Genomic DNA, 15,200 nt, shown 5'->3' with positions numbered 1-15,200 from the left:
GTGTTGGATTTGACTACTCTTAAGGCGTAAACATATTTAATTAAAAGGACAAACAGGCTCATATTCCATGTGTAGAGTTGATGCGGCATCTCACTAGCAGCTTCACTGTTGCAAGTATTTTCCTATAAATGCACTTCAGCACAAAACCCTCAGCTCTATAAATAGCCCAGTAGTAAATACACGCACGCACGCACGCACGCACGCGACGCACGCACGCACGCGACGCAACCGCACACACACACACACACACACACACACACACACACACACACACACACACACACACACACACACACACACACACACACACACACACACACACACACACACACACACACACACGGCCACAATTTGGAGTGTGGATGGGCAGATGAGATGCAGCGTTCGCTCACATCAAAGGCTTGCTGGAAAATCTGGTAATAAATCTTTGGCACCTTATTCATCATTGGGAAACTAATCTACCAGTGACAAAACCCTGTGCTATCATACCCCTCTCTGTAGTAAACTGGACAGAATTTAAGTGATGTTGTGCTCAAGAACAGCTTCTTGTTTTGTGTACGAAGACTTTTCTGCCTTGAGCAGAATACAAGCACTTTGACCAGAGCAAGCTGGGATGCCCAGCATTTGATCTTTTGCCTGTCTCGTTGTTTTGCTATCCTCTGGTGGAGAAGCATCACAGACTGTGCCGGTTGGTGTGAGTCTGCTGTGTGCAGCCAACTGACATTATCCAACCAGTGGTGGAAGAAGAATCCAGATCCTTTACTTAAGTAAAAGGAGAAATACCACACTGTAACAAATACTTTGTTAAAAGTAAAGGTCCTGAATTGAAACTAATAATTCAGTAGAAGTATGTACGTATCATCAGGAAAATGTACTTAAAGTATTAAAAGTACTCAATGCAGAAAAATCAAAAAAGTGTTTAATCAGCTAATAATTTTGGATGAACTTGTAGGCTGTTATATTGTTGTGTAGTTTAATTTATAATGAATTGTATAAACTACATGTGTTTTGTGTGCAAACATCTTGATTTGTAAAGTAACTAGTAACTAAAGCTGTCAGATCAATGTAGTGGAGTAAAAAGTACAATATTTCTCTCTGTAATATATAGTGGAGTAGGAGTGGAAAGTGACATAAAAAGAAAAGACTCAAGAAAAATGTGATTGATATGCTAAATGTGAAGCTATGGCCAGCAGTCGATTAGCTTAGCTAACTTAGCTTAAAGGTGCTGTAGGTAGGATTGTGAAGAGCCAGGACTCGACAACCAGTCCCTCTCCCCTTTTCGCTGAAGCTCAAAACGGTCCCTTAAGCCACTCCCCCCACAAGGGAGAATGAATGTGTGTGCATGGGCAGTGATTGACACGCAGTTAGACACCCCCCCTTGGCCCTGATTGGTGCATCTGAACAGGGAGCGGTGGATTTTTGCAAATCACACTACAGGCTGTAGGTGGTGCCAGAGGAGCCAGATTTTTTTTTAAATGACCTGCTTCATGTAGTTCTACTGGAACATAGGGTCAGTTTCAGCAAACAGACAGAAAGGTAGTTTTATAAGTCTTACCTACTGCACCTTTAAACCACTAGCCTGGGTCTATCTCAAAGTAGTCTTGCGTTACCAGACCTAATTCCACAGTGCTGTGTCAGTAAGGTGTGGCTACACTGCTTATCTATTATGGCTAGGGGGAGGAAAAAAAAACGCTCTGGCTTGTTTGTATTTCTTAAAACCAATAACAACTGTCCTAGGTGGCGCTAAGCCCCAGATGCAGCGACGGTTGCCCTTCCAAAATAGATAACGGAGAAAGCAGAAGGGGATCTCTTCCGCTATGTCACGATTTATCCCAGCAATGTACATCTGTTGAGCCAGTCTGAAGGTAATCACATTTGCTTTTGAAGGGCAATGTACCAGACTATCTCTTGGCTAGGCACAATTACAACAGATCAAACAAACAAGATATAGCAAGTTTAGAGAGCTTCAGAGGTGCTTATAGGTGGATTTTGTTATCATTATACTAGTCTATATCGACAACGTTTAATTTCCGGGATTGTTCAGGTGTCGCCGGAAATTCCGTTGGATGTCCCTAATTTTTAGCCCCTGTGGATTTATGAGGAATACAGTTAACTGCTCCTCAGATCTCTGCAGGGTAAATCCAGACAGCTAGCTAGACTATCTGTCCAATCTGAGTTTTCTGCTGCACGACTAAGACAACTTTTGAACGTACACATGTTCCACTAACACAAGTTCCTTCCCGAGGCTATTTTGCAGAGGCACCGCCGTTGTGTCCGGCACGTAGCACCGCCCAAGACGACTGTGATTGGTTTAAAGTAGGGCTGTCAGCATTAACGCATTAATCGCAACGCGATTAAGGGCCGAGCATAACGCGTTAATTTTTTTAATCGCATGCTGCCATTTATTAATTTATTTTCACTTCACTCTGCTTCACGTCGTGCATAACAGGCTACTATTTTGACCCTTTGCCGCACCTTTACTTATCATCAAGCTGCCATACTTCCTCCTAACACATCCTCCTGCTGCTGGCTGCAGGCCAAAACTCCCGGACGGCTTGTAGACAAGTCGAAAGCCATATGCACATTGTGTAAAGCCGAATTAAAATATCACCGAAGCACGTCAAGCTTGAGCTACCACCAACGAGCTAAGCGTAGTACAGTTAACGTGACTCAGGCTGATGCTAGTGGGCTCAGGCAAAGCACTATTTTGGAGAGTGCTACTCGCCGACCTGTTGTTGAAACCAAAGTGCAAACGCTGTCTCATCAACTTGTGATCACTGGACGTCAGTGAGTAATCAAAATTATTTAGAAGTTACTGCACACTATGTTGACTCTGGTAAGTAGGGTTGGTTACTGAAACGTGCCGACCTAAACGGTAGTAACGAGACCGAATAAGAACGAAAATTTCGGTGCCTGACTTTACACTACACCTGACAGCAGGTAACGTTAGCCTACCTTTAGCTAGCAGCTGGATTAAACACTGTTAAAATGCTGACAGCTAACGTTAAACAGTGTAAAGTGTGACTGGATTTCACTGTAGAGGATTCCAACACCGGGACCTAACAGTCTGCTCTGCAGCGCAGCAGCTGCCATTGTCGGAATTAAACAACACAGACGGTGCGTTCACTTAAAACGGGTAGCCTCGTGGTGCATTCACAGTAATTGTAAAATACTATTTTCCCATCTGGTGGTTGTTTTTGTTGTTCAACAGCAATTTACTGGTGAAATAAGTTATTGTTATAGTTATTACATTATTATTAAATCTTTAATTTTGACCATGGCCTTAACAATAAACAAGTTCCTGTTGTTTAGTACCCTCCTTTTTTTCTTTTTTCTTCTTTTGTTTACAGTAAATAAATAATAAATTAATACAAATCTTAAAGTCAAGTTCATAAAGTAACTTTCTTTGCATTCATTTGATTCCCAATCAAGATACACTGGTAAGAATTGCTTTCCATTGTTAATAAGTACTTAAACGTACAATATGTAACTTTCTGCCACTAGGGGTCTCTCAACCAAAACAATGGACGGTAAAACTGGACTTTTGATGACGTTGGGAAGTTGCGTGGAATTATGGGAGTTTTAAGTGTTAAACACCTTCGCTGCCAGTTAGAATGCATCAGTTCACGGACGAGTTTACCCGTTCAAGTTTATTCATTCTAATAAAATAGCTGCAGTTTCCCCAACATAATTACGTTTTTCTTGATTAGATTTTTATTTGTAGCTGACCAGTTAGCTCGTGAGCCAGCAAGCTAACAGTAGCCAGCAGCTAAAACACAAAATATTTCACATATCAGTGTCACCTTTTGGATCGTTTCAACACCGGGGCGGACGGGGTTTGTTGTAACGCTAGCTAGCTACTAAACGAGGCTGAGAGACGGGTGTGGGTGGGGATTGTCGAGGGAATCTCCGCGACCGCGAGCCAGGACGTTCGATGCCGGTTGTGCAGCAGCAGAACATCTCTCAGCTGCCCGGAATTATCTCCCCTTCACTTTTCAGTAATCTTAACTTTTCGTTTTGGTGCTTAACTCACCTTTTGTCGGGTTAATTTAGCTAACCGTAAAGACAGCTAAACGCGAAGGGGGGAGAAATTCGGCAGGGAGGAGATTTTCAGCACATACACCGGTAGCGCTGCGGAGATGTAGCTAACTCTATGGATGGCCGCTGTTGTGACTCGGTGCCTGGTCTGATATGGTCCGTTTCCCGACGTTTAATTAAACTGCCGTTAGCGTCGTAAGCACCAGGCACTGGAGATAAGTTCTGGCCGGGGGGTTGCTGTAATAAAAGTAGCTGGCTGATAGCTGACTGGGGGCTAAAGATAGCTAGCTAGCTAGCTAGCTATATGTCCCGGGGCTGTTGTCAGCTGTCATCCCCGACTGAGTCTCTCTGCGCCGGGGGAGTGAGGCAGACAGACCGGGGTGTTCTAGCTGGCTAAATTAGCATTAGATTAATCGTCTATCTATACAGTTAACGTTGCTAGTGAAGTTATTCGTGGGTTAGCCCAGTCCTGTTAACTGTGGTCGAAACAGTCATACTAAAGCGTGTTGAATGATGTTGTAACCTCATAATGTTACCCACAAAGCATTAGCATCAATGTTAGCTACTTGTCGATATTGAACTTTCAAAATAAATAAGGTATCTGTTGTATTACTGTGATAAAAAGTGGGATGTAATTAATCACAAAATGATGCTTTATGGCCAAAAAAAAAGCAGTATTACGGTTACAAGTATTTTTTTTCTGTGACATTGTATGATTTACAATTACTCCTGAACGTATCATCTTGGTGCCAGTGTTCTGACGGAAGTTAGAGTAACTGGAGGGTGAAAGGTTATATGACGCCACTGACGGGCGACTAAAGGAAACGTGCCGTGTCTGAAAATAAAATAACAGATTTCTCTGGGTTTGACATTTGGTGGAAACATTTGGGATAGTGTAAGAACACAACTCATAAAAATATATAACATAGGTATGGTCATTTTTAGACATTTTAAAGCAGAAATGTTACATATTGTACCTTTAAAAACAGTTCTGAAATGCAAAATAATAGAATTTGAATCATGAATCAACATGCGATTAATCGCGATTAACTATAGAAATTCAGCGATTACTCGCGATTAAAAAAAATTAATCGTTTGACAGCCCTAGTTTAAAGAAATGCCAATGAACCAGAGCACGTTTTTCTCCCATCCCGGAATGCTGTGTGGACTAGCCAGACCCTCCTCTGCAGCACTGTGGAGAAATATATGACAATGTGAGACTACCTTTGTACAGAACCAGGCTAGCGGTTTCCCCGTTTCCGGTCTTTATGCTAAGCGACGCTACCCTGTTGCTGACTGTAGCTTCATATTTAGAGGACACATATGAGAGTGTTATCGACATTCTCATCTAACCCTCAGCAAGAAAGCGAAATAGCCAATTTCCCAAAATGAAAACTATTGCTTTGACTTTTGTCTTTCATCAGCAGTCAAAGCAGAGACAAAGGAGGACTACAGCATGGCTACCGAGGAGGCCGCCCAGAGCAGAAGGAGCATGTGGTCTTGAGGGGTTTGAGTACAGGGTCATTAGGGGGATGTGGGAACAGATTGGGAAGTAAAGGGAAAGGATAATTGAGTGTAACCATCAGTGCCTGATATTGAGTTAGAAAAATTCACCTGATTAGGGACTAGGAGGGTGGTGGGTTACGTCCTCCCCCCTCATGGCCAATTTGCCCCTTTCCAGAGGCTGTAATTGCATCTCAAATTAATTCCTTGTCTAAACCCATCATATGCCCATCTGAGGATGTAGCTCTCAGTGGCACAATTGGGTACTTAAAAACACCTGCTCCTGTTCCTACTGTGTGGAAGTAGCGGTGGGAACAGTCTTCAATCTACCCACGTTGGATGTTGACAATAAAACATTCATACAGTCAGAAGGTAAATTGGCGATATTAGGTGGTGTTGCTCTGCCTTAAACTGTCTTTTCAGAGCCAGTAATTTCAGGCTCTCAAGGGAATCATTCTGCTTGGCTAAGCTGTCAAATATGTCAAAGCTCTTACGGAGAGTGACTGACAGTTAAGTGATTCATCATAATGACAATGTGCTGTGTTGGGAATTTCTGCTCACCAACAGCAAGCTTTTGATGAGTTTTGCGACTCTTTAAACGCACTACTCATGAACATAAACGTCAGATTGAGTTAGTCCTAATTATGAAGAAAAACAGACATGACAGTTGCACATAAGTGTTGCAATTTTTCAAAATGTTTCTAACCGTGTAATTGTAGCCAAGCCAAGCCTTCAACTGTCTTTGTGAGAATGCTATAAAACAAAATGCCCAATTTGTAAGTGGCAGCTTTACCACAGAATATTAGCCAAAATCAACATATGCGGCACGCTACCATGTAATGAATGGTTACCGGAAGATGATTGTCATTTCTAATAAGTATCTAATATTCTAAGTAGCACTGGACTTATACTAGTGACTAATGTTTTAAAAAGATGCAACACATAAAACAAGAAATGCACTGTCACCAGGAATGAACCTTCCCCCAATTTAGGATTTCAGGCATTGTTGCTTTGAGGAACATTAAAGTGAATGTTAATTCCCAGAAGGGTATTGCTGAGTGATGCGTGGATAAGCAAAGCTTAGCAAGGTGTGCGGAGTCCATTGCTGATCACTTTCACTGCTAGAAGAAAAGAAATGCAGCTGTTGTTTACCCTTTATATTTTATTTCATTCTTCTTTTCTTTGAACCGCCTCGCTATGTGGAGGATTTCAGGCCGGAACACTCTGACACACACGCACACACACACAAATGCATGCACGCACGTACACAATACTGTATATGGGACGTACAAAGCTTCGACAAACAGCAGCCTGTTTTAATGCCTTTTCCCCCCATTTAAAATGTTAACACTGTATTACATTCAGATGTTTTACCCCAATTGTTGATCAGGTACTATAGAATAAGCATTGCCAACATTATACAGTAAGCAGCCAAGGTCAAGGTTTCAGTGTCAAGTCACATCTAGATAAAAGTCGGTTCTTATTTGTGAGTCAAACCAAAATTATTAAAGACACAAGAACGACGTTACTTTTACCAAGCTTAATGCGATGCACAAAGCTTTGACAGACATGTCACTTTTTCTAATATACTCTCTGTCCTACTTCTTAAAGAGAGAAAAGGCACAAAAGAGTGTCTCCAAGTTTACGTGAAGTAAAGCAAAGTCTTTTGCAGCACATTGGACATCCAAATTGCTTTTACTGTAGTTGTCTCAGGTTCTATCTTCAACAGGTGCCAGACTTCAAACATGCAATTACACAGTTGAGTCTGTCTTTAATCCTGGACTAGAACAAATGTCCTCTTCTGTTCAGCTCTAAAACCCAATAAAAACTGTGACGAGAACTAAGACCGATTTTCAACTGACATTTACCTGAGCTGATGCAACTGTGAGAATTATTTAAATCAGCACATTTCCTGGAGGAAAAAGCTTCTGAATGTATTGAAATAAAAATCATACGAGGAACCTCTGCGACAAAGTGAAATGAAGTTAAGTAAAGTGAAGCTCCCTCGAGGAGAGATAACAGAGAGAAGTCTTGGATTTGCAAACCGAAAAAAAAACGTCAGGAAATGTAATTACTGCAATGATGAGCTGAACAAAGTGATTAAAGGAGGGCTGGAGGTGTAGGGAGAGGGGAGGGTGTACCTTTGATGCCGGTGAGTGCCGTCAGACCACAAATAGAGTGAGGACAGGCGTAGCTCTGTTAGAGTGGACTCGTTTGTTCAGTCCGCCAAGGGAGATCTGTGGATAAAAAAACAAGGACATGGAAAATAACTATTCAGCCAACCCGCTGACGGTGCATTGTTAATATAGGGCTATTGTGTAATACTGAGACACATACGTAGTATACAAAGCTCACAATTGTAATCTGATACTGGTGCCCTACTCTTAACCATAGTACCCTCTCAATAGCTATTGGTTCATCCTCTCCTGCCCATCACGTGTGGTGTGCCACAAGGCTCAGTTTTAGGTCCACTACTGCTTTCTGTTTACATGCTTCCTTTTGGGGACATTATTCGCAAATATGTTGTATTTTCACCGCATTGTAGAGCTTGATTCTACTCGACTCACTTTTGGTACCAGGTACATATCTAGATATCTAGGATTCTTAGCTGATCGCCATAGTGACGCCGTGTGAAATAGCTGTGACATCGTCTTTAACGCAACACAGCTCTCACTGGATCCTTTTGTTGGCAACCAAACAGAGGAACATCTGTACCTCGTTAATTGACCACAGCGCTGCCATTTTTTAAAATCTTGGTCAAGCTATTAAAAGATGCCAGGTTTGTGCACCTCGAAGGAAGTGATACCAAAATAAGTACTAGGTACCATCCACAACGTTTGTCAATGGAAAACTAAAAAGAGTGTGTTGAATAGGGTTGAGTCTAGCCTAGTCTAGATCCTTAACGTTCCACTTCTGGGATTGCTCCAGTGCTGCAGGAAATTCCGCCGGATGCATGTATTTTCCGTTTCCTTCTGCTTTCTTTGTGTTGGAATTTTAAATTTGGTGGATTAATGAGAACTATTGTTGACTGCTCCTCAGATCTCTGTAGGGTAAATTGAGACAGCTAGCTAGACCGTCTGTCCAATCTGAGTTTTCAGCGGCTCTGTGCTTAGTTTAGCGCCGCCCATGACGATTATGATTGGTTTAAAGAAATGCCATTAAACCAGAACACGTTTTCCTCCCATCCCAGAACGCTACTAGGAGTAGCCAGACCATTCTTCAGTGCGCTTTGGAGGAGGGTCTGGCAGTGCGAGACTGAGTCTAGCCATACCATGCAGTGGAAAAGAGGCATTATTTTCATTTTTAAGATGATGACACCCTGCTGTATGTACCCATAACACCTGGCGATAATAGCATTGTTTTCACTCTCATTAAAAGGTCCCATGACATCATGCTTTTTGGATGCTTTTATATAGACCTTAGTTGTCCCCTAATACTGTATCTGAAGTCTCTTTTATATAGACCTTAGTGATCCCCTAATACTGTATCTGAAGTCTCTTTCCCGAAATTCAGCCTTGGTGCAGAATTACAGCCACTAGAGCCAGTCCCACAATGAGCTTTCCTTAGTATGTGCCATTTCTGTGTCTGTAGCTTTAAATGCTATTGAGGAGGGGGGAGGGGGGCAAGGTGGAGGGTGGGGGTGTGGCCTTGACGAACTGCCACTTTGGTTGTTTGCAAGCCATGATGTCTTTCTCTTTCTCACGGGTGGGCCAAATTCTCTGGGCGGACAAAGCAGAGAAAGGGGAGGTAACCTCAAGGTAACCTAAAGATTCCAGATCGGCCCATCTGAGCTTTCATTTTCTCAAAGGCAGAGCAGAATACCCAGGGCTCGGTTTACACCTATTGCCATTTCTAGCCACTGGGGGACCATAGGCAGGCTGGGGGAACTCATATTAATGTTAAAAAACACTTTAACTGCTAAATGTCCAACAGTTTTTTGCTGCTAAACTACAGTAAGTCAGAGATTGTCGGCCCTCCCAACTCCATTCAGCTGATGCATAATAACTTTGACTGTCTGTCAATAAATGTTATATTTAAGCCTGAGTCATATTGTGTCATTACTGACCTCAGTTTTGATGCTCAAATCAAGAGGGTTGTACAGTCCTGCTTTCTTCACTTAAAAACATTCCCAAAATTAGAAATGTTCTGTCTCTTTGTTGATCTGGAGAAGGTTATCCCTGCTTTTATTTATATTATGTTTGTTTAAGCCAGAGTTCTACCATGATAGTAGTTGGTCCAAAATGTGGATCTTAACGATTCAAGGAAGCGTGATCACATCACCCCTATGTTATCTGCCCTTTACTGGCTACAAATTAAATTCCAAAATTAATTTCAAAATTTTACTAATTACGTAAAAGGCTAAATTTGATCTAGCCCCAAAATATATCAGTGAACTCCAGACCCCTTGAACCAACTGAATCAAACACGCCCTAGCTGTGAACGCTCCCCAGCTTTGGAATTCCTTGCTTGCTACTTCTGTGTCAACCTTAAGTTCCTTTTTAATACATATTTCTTCAGACAGGAATTTTTATGTGGTGTTGGCTGATGTCCAAAAACAAACAAACACTCTCAATAAGGAAACCCAGGATAATAATTATACAAATATGCAATTATATACAACAAGAGATAGCATGGCTATTACTGCTGCTACAGTAATTAGAATGATTTCAGGGTAGGAGCTTCACATAAAGAACTAGTCTATTAATTCTTCTTGTCCAGCTTTACAGTCATTTCCTACTAAGTTTCTACGTCAGAATCATGTGAAATGAGCTCCCAACAGATTCTTGTGGTGTCAAAATCTTGTTTCCAACACCAATATATTAATAATGAGGCAACATTAACTCGATACTTTCAACAAACCAATATGTCAGCATGACCTTAGTATTCACACTGCACCGCATCAGAAATACAGACATCACAGGCACACACAAACACACACACACAAAGAAAGAGACCAGTGTCCAATACCGCAGCGCAAATTGGTTTTGATGCTTCCTACCATGGGATGAATCATTCTGCCATACACCAACCTGTCCAGTGGCCCTGCTGCCTTTGATGGCTGAAAAAACAAAAGTCTGGCAGCAAAACTGCTGGATTGACTGCACCCTTGAAGGTGTTACTGATGATGAAATCAAAGGCGTCCTTACGCCGCTTACTCAAAAGCCAACTTTTATTTTATGTCTATGGGTTTAATAAGATGTAAAGGTTCTTTAAAAACAGTCTCATACTTCAAGCAACACTTCACTCTGGTGAAATATTTATTTAAAAAAAAAAAACTACAATCCCCAAAAGAAGATCATCAGCAGTTCGTTTTAAATGATTAGCTCTTATAAATGAAACTACAGGTTCAGACTGATTTTTGGTAAAACATTTTAAAAAGAGCAAAAGTTACTTTTGTATAGAGTAGATGGAATGTAAAAGATCAACATTTATTTCAGTTTTTCCTCACTGAAACTAAGACACTGCAAGAAAGCCATGCTTAAAAATCAGAAACATGAACTACTACTTTAGGTTTTAATGTATAGTAAGCTCTCCACATAAGTATTTCAAGATACAGCTCTGACTTCAGGCCAAATATGCATCATTGAGTACTGAAGCCATACAATGTTAAATTAACTATGATCAAAAGAAAAAAATCGATACAAAGTCAACTTTTCTCTCCAGGTTTCAGCTGGCTCTGGGATTAGAATCTCTCCAGGGATTCCTGGGTGTGTTCACTTCAAGGACAGATAGGCTCTGAGCACCTTGGAGTTTTGGTACAAACATCAAAAAAAGGAGCTAAGCCGAGCCGCATTAGTTATCACCTCGTCTCTCTTGGTCTCTCTCTCTCTGGTTCTGGATGGGTCCTTACATCGCTCCTGAATGGAGATTACCTCAACACACTGTCACAGCTCACAGCAGCGCTGTTATTAATACACATTTTATACTACTTAATGTGATGCAATGCTCTTGTAAGTGAGTTTTCCCCCTTTGGTCTGACAGGAGAGCAGCACAACAAGCTGGTTTGGGAATGGGGAAGATTGATGGTCAGTGATGATGACAAATGAATAAATGATGCTCCCGCCACCCTCGGCTAATAGCACTTACCCTCCCATCTGATACCGTGGAGCAGATCAGAGGTCAATAGTGGGAGGCTGTGATTATTCTGGGTGGCAGTCAGTCGAGGGTTCCCTGTGGCTAAAAGAGCTGTTGGTAAATGGCCAATTCTGACACAGCGCTGCGGACACGATTCTCAAGCATTGTAGGTCATAATGCTTCAGAGACCTGGGTTGGGCAGCATCAAATGTGGATAACAAGACATTGTTGTAAAGTAGCGTGTATGTTTAACAAAGCATTTTCGTGGGTAAGTGAAGAGAAAAAAATCTGTGCCCATGCCTGAAGCTGACAGAAATTCATACTCCCAATACTTCAATACATACAATACATCCAATCAGATTTATTTACACAGTACCCCGTCAGCTACATTTCCTCTGCTCTTGGTTCTGTGTTGACTATCTTCACCTGATAACGCTGTCCTCACCTGACAGTAATAACTGCACAGCCCTCATGCAATATTTGCGCTTCATATCAGCGCCTGATACCTCACCTGCTGTGCATTATGCAGACAATTGCATATTCTATCATGACTTGTTCCCCCTTCAACCCACCATTGTTTGGAGAGCGCCCCAGTGTAAATCTGTGTTGAATGCAGAGTGAGGGTTAGCTCACTGACTGACAGACTGAAGAGCTTACTGTCTGGGGAACGCTACACTGATGAAGGTCTTTCCTCAGCCGCCAGTGCCCCTGCACACTCATCTATAGAAGAACTACAGTCACATATAAATGACCATGTGGATAAGCAGCCATTTCTCGTGTGCGTTTGGCATGCATAGATGTGTCATTTCATATACGTCCTCTGTGTTCCGTGTGAATGCACTGAGCAACCTGACTAATTGTTTGGACTATGGAAACTATGGAAATTAAATGCTAAATGTGAAAATTAAAATACTAGTGGAACATTAATTATGCAAGATTACTGTGCATGTGGCTTCATCTCCAACAAGTCCTCCAACCAAAATAACAAAGCAGGTTGTTTTACATGGCTTTCCAAATGACCCCATTCAGTGTTTTCTGATCTAGGCAGGATGTTAGTGCCTTGGTAAACACAAATGACAAAAATAAAAAAAAATAAAATAAAAAAGATTCACATGCACATTTTCTGATTTGCCATTTATGAGGATGGATTGGTTTAAATTGAAATAGCAACTAAAATAACTTGATTACATTAAGGGGTAGAATGTGTTTCAGCTAAAGGAATAGTTTTACATTTTGGAAAATAAGTGAATTAGCTTTAGCCGAGAGTTAGATGGGAAGATCTTTATCACTCAACTTTTTGTGCATTTGCCTGGTTCTCTTCAAAGATCCAAAATGACATGAGAGTGCTATCAATGATATCACTGACTCTGGGCAAGAAAAAAAAAAAAAGCCAAACTATTCCTATAAAAGAAACCAGCATGGACTGTTGCATAGGGGATGCATAAGGATGCAAAAATCAAAACTTTGTACTCTCTAAATGAAAGAAAAGGGATTGAGAGTTGTGCTCAAAAGCAACTCAGAGAGCATGAAGGCATCTTAAGTATGTATACTAGCCTCCTGAGACGTATGGAAGCCCCACTGTACACACGCATCTACAAACTTTAATATGTGGACACTTCTCAGCAGCTAAAGCCATAGAGGATGGAGTATTGGTTTACATATGACTCATATTCCGTGTATCTATTCTCTCAATTCTTTTGCTCTCTTCTTCTCTCCCCAGTACACAGTCTAATAAAATAGGAAACATTGCAAACTCCTGCAGCTGGTTTGGAGCACTCTGTGCTCGGACAGAATCCCCTGACGGCTCTGTATTTCCAGGTAATTGTTCAGCTGAAAGCAGAGCTAAGATACATTGTACTGCAAATGCTCCTTCTGTGTGTGCAGGCTGTGTTTGCAGAGAGCAGCAGCTAATTGTATATTCCAAAAGAAAATTACAGCCCATCATCATTAGTCCACACAAACAGGCAGGCTTGCGTCATACGAGAAAAAGAAGAATGGTTTAGGTTTTAGAACACAGTGCACTCATCCTAGAGAGCGGACCTTGGTTATTTGCTCCTTTCATTTACGGCAGAAGAAATTATTTGGCCCCATCAGAACTCACCGCCTCTCAAGATGTAAATAAAGAAAGCCTGATTTAAAAAAAAAAAAAAAAGAAAAGCCTTAGAGAGGCTTAGAGAGAACGATTTCCTGCCATAACAAAGTAACAGAGTTCACTGAGAAGTTTAAAGGGTACAAGGAGAAGGAAGTGAAATTGATTGGCTTGTTTGTTCTTTGGCCTGTCCACACTTTTAGTTTTTACATCTTTTAGCAGGTTGCTTTTCAAAGTTGAATTTGTTGCAGATTCATTACAGGCAGACTGTGATCAGTAATGCAATCCACAAGTCACGGCCATGGTATTATCGCCTAATAATGGCTCTGGTATTACAAACCCAACATGGCTAAACCATCCTTCTTCTGCTTTGTGGGTTTGAGATCCCCACTGCACCCCTTGACCTTGAGACTGTTGTTCATAATCTCTCCAAAATATTGATATTATTCCCACCAATAGTTTTTTTTCTGAGAAAACAGTGAAACAAATGACAACCCCCTCTCTGTTCAGAATCAAATCATATCCCACAATAGTGTGTACAGCCTTGATTAGGCTCAAGGCTGGATTAATCTCAAGGCTGTATACTACAATGGTTTGAAAATGTCTGCAGAAAGCTATTAGCTCGTTACATTTTTCAAGTCCGCAGTCTGGATGTGGATTTTCGTACAGAAGTGAAGGAAAGTGAACTTGTTACAGATGGACTGAAGGCCGTTGATTTCGACTTAACTTTTAATAGAGAAGGATGTGAAGCTAGTGGCAGATTGGAGATTCAGATACGCTCTCTATATTTCAGCTCAAACTAGCCATACTAGCCTGTAGCTATTCAGGTTAACTAGCTAGTTAGCCATGATAATGCATAAACAGGGAAAACGGTGACATAGTTTCCTCCTTTGCTATTCAACTTTGTCAGTTGGCTCTCAGTTGATGCTTATGATGCTCCTTTGGCTACGCCCTCGGAGGTTTTACTCCAGCCAATGAGGTTACTGTCTCGAGAGCAGCTGGAGACTGATGGAGTGTGATGAATGTTTGTATTGTATTGCTATATAAAGTCAATTTCATGTGATTTTACAGGGTCAATTTAATCCGTTAACCATCTGCAATCTCACAATTAAATCTAATATAAACCTCCATCTTTATACAGTTTGACTTGGAGTTACAGTAAAGATGTTGCACAGCTTGGTAGGAACACCACTGTGGTAAATAAACAACACAAATGGATGAATTGGTGGGTGAGTGCTGCTACAAGTACCAACAAGGCTATAAAATTCAAACCAGAAAGGTCAGATTAATAATAGATCCATGATTTTAAAGCCTTATCAGATGCCAAAACACTTGCACAACCAAACAAATATGTTATTTATAATATAGGTAATATAGGAAAACAGGTTTTCGATATGCCAATCGAAAACCTGCAAGTGCTCGATTGGAGATTATGTGCGTTGCTGGGTGGTATTTTGTTTTCCATGCAGCTTTAGTCGTATAGCCCACTAAGAAG

General features: G+C 41.2%; 1 protein-coding gene across 11 annotated transcripts in view; it reads right to left on the bottom strand.

Moving 5' to 3' along the window:
• The window catches only part of arvcfb (ARVCF delta catenin family member b), a 293,798-nt gene that overhangs the window by 164,820 nt on the left and 113,778 nt on the right, over positions 1 to 15,200 (bottom strand). For all 11 annotated transcript variants that reach the window (XM_039802588.1, XM_039802587.1, XM_039802595.1 and 8 more), the window contains one exon: positions 7,683 to 7,778. The gene's annotated coding sequence lies outside the window, so the exon portion shown is untranslated. The remainder of the gene's footprint in view (positions 1 to 7,682; positions 7,779 to 15,200) is intronic.

Source organism: Perca fluviatilis, chromosome 6 (assembly GCF_010015445.1).
Source record: "Perca fluviatilis chromosome 6, GENO_Pfluv_1.0, whole genome shotgun sequence".
Lineage (NCBI taxonomy): Eukaryota > Metazoa > Chordata > Actinopteri > Perciformes > Percidae > Perca > Perca fluviatilis.
The sequence above is the reverse complement of the archived record's forward strand: the minus strand, read 5'-3'. Positions and strand labels throughout refer to the sequence as shown.